The sequence below is a fragment of the Anomalospiza imberbis genome, chromosome 1 (assembly GCF_031753505.1).
Source record: "Anomalospiza imberbis isolate Cuckoo-Finch-1a 21T00152 chromosome 1, ASM3175350v1, whole genome shotgun sequence".
NCBI classification, from domain to species: Eukaryota; Metazoa; Chordata; class Aves; order Passeriformes; family Viduidae; genus Anomalospiza; species Anomalospiza imberbis.
In genome coordinates this window covers 95,873,557-95,879,556 of record NC_089681.1, presented here as the reverse complement: position 1 = coordinate 95,879,556, position 6,000 = coordinate 95,873,557, and positions in this window count along the sequence as shown.

Genomic DNA, 6,000 nt, shown 5'->3' with positions numbered 1-6,000 from the left:
ATCCCTTTATGTGGTGTAAAATTGATTTTTCCTTCCTGTTAACAGCTGTACAATTTCTGTTCTGCACACATTTTTCTTCAAAACTGCCTGTTTCCCTCTGAGTACATTGTTGTTCTTTCCCTCATCCCTTCTTTAAACTCATTCATTTTTTATTTATTTTATTTGTCATCCTGACCCTTGGTAAGGTTAAAATGATTATTCAGCAGTCGTGCACTGTTGAATTACCTGTCTTTTGTTCCATGGTCTATTTTGCTGTTAGTGTATTCCATAGACTCCTTTGACTCAATTATCGCTGATATTGTTAATCTCTGGGCTACTCAAGATGAATTCCCAAACTGTATAAAGATGACATTGGTCTATTCTATTCTTAAAAGAGTAATTCTTTTGACAGAAATCCAGGAAACTTCAATCTGTGAATGAATAAAGTAAAAAGGACAGAGCAATGATGTGATACTTTTTATCACACTGACATTGTAACTTGATTCTATTATAACTTCTCTTAGGAATCTGATATCCTAGTCCAATAAAAAGTATGGCAGCCTTTATTTTATGTAACAAAAATCTAGCTTGTTCATGTACACTGCTGGACCTTAGCTGTCAGAATGTGGTCAAAGGAGTGCAAAGGGCTGTGCTCTGTTCTCAGAAATAACTTGTGTGCTTAGAAACATAAGTAGTCCCAGAGATGTCCCATGATACGAGGAAATTTTACTGATTTACTATCTTGATAGGGGAGGGGGCAAACTACTGTGCTGCTGAGTTCTCACGGGAAGGCAGGAGTGTTGAAATAGGTGTCTCGCCAGCTCATTGGACTTTTCCAGCTCCTGAACTGAAGTAAAGCCTAAGGTTTGCTTTAGAGGCCCAGTGAAAGGCCTCAACATACATTTAGGCATATGTGCTTGGATCAAAAATGCCAAGAGCAGCACCCATCAGCACCTCAGGGAAGGTGATCACTCATAAATACCACTTGCTTACAGCACCAAATGCACTCTAATAATTTAACACTATAAAGCTAAAGGACGTGAAAATTAGGTAAAAAGAGGATTTTTTTTTTCATGTAGTCTTTGATTTCATTGTGGGCTTAATACCATAATTTTAATGTTAATGGGAATGTTAATAGTTATGCCCACCTCTCACTTTTCTCCTGATTTTCTGGCATTCCACTCCTCCATCTCCCTATAGATATGATTCCTGCCTATTCTATGTTTACCTGACACATCTCTCCCTAATCTTTGGGTGCCAAATCACATCCTCCTAAGCTCTGACACTATGTTCAAACCTCACACCTGCTTTTATTCTGGAATATCTCATTCACTTAGCTCCACTCACACTAGTCCAGGAGAAGTCAGTTCCTTAGACCAAGATCCATTCCAGTTGCAGAGCTTCCCACTGGATCTTCTGAGTGAACTAGTTATGCCTTTAGCCTGATTAGATGGCTCAGATAAGACTTAGATACATGGCATGAAGGAGATTATTCAAAAAGGAGGATTAGACAGATAATAGCTAAATTGGCAGGGAAGCTAATCCTGTGCACGTGCAAGAGGGACAACTAGCTGTCAAGGGACTTTTCCCTCTCTCATCTGTGTGGCTGCTGGGAAAAGATAGGTGGGGAGGTGGAAGCAAGGCAAGGTGGATGTGTGGAAGCAAATGGAGTATGGGTGTAGCTCCAACAGCTCTGAGTCTCACTGTTGGCCTTCACAGAACTCCTAAAATGGGAGTGGGCCTAACCATTGAGAAAAGGATACAGATCCTGGACTAAGAGCCATCAGTCAACTATCAGGATTTAAAAAATAGATTGGTATGTAACATAGATATGTATCTATATGACCTCATAAGATACTTTATGTCTGTATTGTTGTTCCTGTCTGAGACTATTTACTGGGCTACTATAAAATAGCTATTTCCAATGCAAATGCAAAAAACAGCCAGGGATCTCTTTTCTTCTCTTCTCTTCTCTTCTCTTCTCTTCTCTTCTCTTCTCTTCTCTTCTCTTCTCTTCTCTTCTCTTCTCTTCTCTTCTCTTCTCTTCTCTTCTCTTCTCTTCTCTTCTCTTCTCTTCTCTTCTCCTCTCCTCTCCTCTCCTCTCCTCTCCTCTCCTCTCCTCTCCTCTCCTCTCCTCTCCTCTCCTCTCCTCTCCTCTCCTCTCCTCTTCTCTTCTCCAGCAGTAGAGGTGCTAATGACATTAATATAGAAAAATTTAATGTTTGATCATAGGTACCTCAATCACTGACTTTCAATTGGGCTAGAACACTGAGACTTGTATTTGCCAAAAGAATCATAGTCTTCCTTTTTTTTTGTTGTTTGTTTTTGTTTGCTTGTTTGTTTTTAAGACTTTTCAGCTGTCTTTGACCATAGCCTCTTTTTATTTAGTGTGACTTCTTTACCAGTTGTTCTGGCAGTGTACTGATCAGTGCAGATTTTATTTGTCTAATACGTTTCATTTGTAGTGTAAGGAATTACCATGGTTTGGTTCTCATCATTCCATATTGATCTTAGTCCTCTTTGTATCATCTTATTTTATTTCTCTTCAAAGGATGAAGTGTCTTTTTTTTTGCATTCTCTGCATTATTCAATCCTACTTACCTTCAAATATTCTTAAACTACCACGCAAAATCGTATTTGTTAAATTTTATTTTTTGTGTTTGGCTATTAATTAACTTGCAAGTGCAAAGGTCTCAGGTATCAACTGTGGTATTTTCTTTTTATTGGCAATACTTTTTGCCTTTCATATAGCTGTCCATTTTACATAAGCAAAGAAGAGCTAAAAACCCAGAGAATTCACCTTAAATTTTCAGTTTACTCTAACTGAAACAATATTTAGTTTTAGTTAACACATTTTATATGAGATTTCAGACATCCTGAAAAATTAATGTTTTAAAAATTTCTTTATATTTTTTATTATTATTCATATCGGGGCAATGGATCTAATATTTCAGAGTATTTTAACATTTCAGCTGGCTTGAAATCAAGTTTCTCTTTCCAAATTCATTCCCCACAGATCAAAACTTCACCTTTAACTTGCAATGGCTTGCACAGTTTGACTACAAGCAGCCTTTGTGAGATAACCAGATGCACTGGGAATGCAACAATGAAATGAGGTATGTTTATGCACTATTTACAGCACTATATGGTGCTATTTGCAGTTAAACTGGGGTTTTGAATTTTTAATACCTGTAAGAAGGACCAAAACCAAGATCTTCAGAGAGAGATAGAGATTCATGATCCAGACATATGCTCATAAGTTGGTACTGAACTGCCTCAGCCAAAAGATGCATTACTAAAGTTCACTAGAATAATAAAATTACTTTCCATGCTTTTGAGCTTAAAGATATAACTGCATCAAAAAGTTCTTGTCACTTACAAGAAAGCCAGCAAGGAATAAGACCCCATGTTAAGCTAGACTGCCATCTCAGAACTCTGTGTTTCTTGTTTTATGCTATAAAAAAAAAAAAGGGGCTCAGTCTCACTCTTTTCACTTACCTGTGGCCTTACTTTTGTGTTGTCTTCAAGGGAAGTCAACAACTTGATAAACCATTTCCTATATCACATATTTTGTGTCCTAATCACGTTGAATTCTCTTTAAATTGTGACAGAACTACAAACTGGATTGAGATCCTTGCATAAAGATAGTTTTAAAAATGTAAACATGATAGTTTCAAATTTAAAATATGTGCCAAATGAAGCACATTAGGTAGCACTCCTTATGAGTCTCATTTACTTCCTTGCTATTTTTTCCAAATCACAAGGTCTTTGCTCATTCAAGAAATAAATACATCTAATTATTGTGATGTGGAGAAAAGAGCTTCCATTTTTGAAATTATCCTGACTGACAATAAAACAGCAGTTCTGCTCAGAAAAAAATAGCCAAAAGCATTGTAATTATTCTGCTATTGCATTTTCTATGTGCTTAGTTTTGAACTGTAATTATTTATTTCGTTTTTAAATTTGCCCATATTTACCCATGGTCAGACTTTTCTGTCTTTGTTTGACTCACATTACATCTGAACATTACTGAAAATATAAACACAACTGTGCTTCAATTACTATTTTCCTTCTTTCCTAGTCAGGTTTTTTTCTTCCTTATTTTTGTGGCTATTATTTGCTCCCCTTTCCCTAATTTAGTCTGTTTCGGTATTTCTTCTTTGTCTCCATGCAGTCCTGCCTTGCTCTTTTTTTGCTGTGTCCACTTCCACATAACTGTGGGCTGCCAAACAGTCTTCCTTCACTTCCTCCGACTTTTGTCTTAGAGCCACTGAGCTGGCAAAATCACAGGAACCCACCCATTGACTACAGAGAGAAGCAGGTCAGCTCTCTCCACTCTTCATGCCTTGATCCTGTATGAGAAAAAAGGGAAAACAGCTCCAATGAGTTGCTTCTTTGTGTGTCTTCTGTGTCCTGTGTTCTCTGTCTGCCTCAGTTTTGCAGTCTCCTTGAAGTATAGCTTTGTTTGGCTCATTGAGAGAGGAAAAACACTATTTAATGTATTCACACATTTCAGTGAGACCATTAGTCTTGGGGTGGGATGTTTTGGGATTTTCCCTACTGTTTTTAAACAAGTATTTAAGTAATATAGTATGAGGGAAGTTAGAGACTTTATTACTAATCAGAAAGCTTAAGGCATTCCCACCCACATGCAAAAACATTAAACTTGTAGTTCTTTTATTAAAAGCCAGAGATACATATATGCTGGTGCTTAACAAGTCAGCCCAAGAGAGGAAAAGATTAATCAATAAATTTTTCAAATCTGACTGAACTCCACAGAGTACAGGATTGAAATTAAAAATATTTTCTGATCTCAGTACTCACTATACAGGAGATAAAGCAATAAAGAAGACCAGTTATGAAATATAATAAAGCTTTGGCAGGAAAAATTGGATGAACTAGTAAACTTAAGCCATACATGAAGTGTTAGGGTGGTTGGTATGCCTGAATATGTTTAGGGCATAGCTAAGGGCTTAGACCCAGAAGGATTTTTTACAAGCTGGCTGAAAGAGTTATTGATACAAGCCAATTTAGCTGCCCCAGTTGTGCTGGCATCTGTCAGGAGCCTTCTTGCTAAAAAAACTGCTCCCTTCCTGTGTACTGTGCTGTTGGGTTGTGTGACAGTTTTTATAATAAAGACACTCCTTAAAACATCAAGAATTGCTTCTAATCTGAATAACCAAAGTTCTACTCTGGGAATATATATCCAGATTACACTATGTTACTTTTGAAGAGGAGACAGATGTTCATGGCTGTGAAACAGACCTTTCAGTATATTGGTATTCTCCTTGTGCAGTTCATTACTCAGCCAGACTTTGGGTACCAGGCAAGAGGCACCTGGACAGATTTTAACTCCTGATGAAGAAAGTATGTTTACACAGGATCTGTGAAAGTGAGATTTCTGTATTTTCAGGAATGCAGAAATTAATAAATAAAAATGATCCTCTTAGAACACTTCATGATGGAGCAGCAAAGTGTGGAATTAAAACATCATATAACACAGTGGTTATATTTCTTTATGTGATACCTATATTTGATTCCTAAAACAAGGTTCAGAGGAAAAATGCATACCATTATTCAAGGTTGAAAAGAAGGAAAAAAGTACATGCTCTGGAAGTCACTTCTCATATCATCATGTCATGGCTGAATTTTAGTTACCTGAGACAGACTTCAGCAAGCAAATTAAGAAGCACGAAGTCCTCTTGAACCATATATTCCAATCATAATTGCTGTATGCAGCCTTTTTTTTTTTAATTGGATATGCTTATGTGCACATGGAAATATATATGTAGTCCAGTTGACTACAGACTTCTTACACATGAATATGACCTTTATATGAGGGACGTGGAAACCTTCTGAGGTACCTGCCAAAGGAATTAGCACAGGGACAAGGCCAGTCATTTTAATTATTTTCTTTTTATTTGGTAGAGTGTCTCCTCAATCTTGTATTGCAGTTTAGTAATGAGGAATAAGTGACTGCTAGGATTTACACTAAAAAGATATTATGATAATTATGTCGTG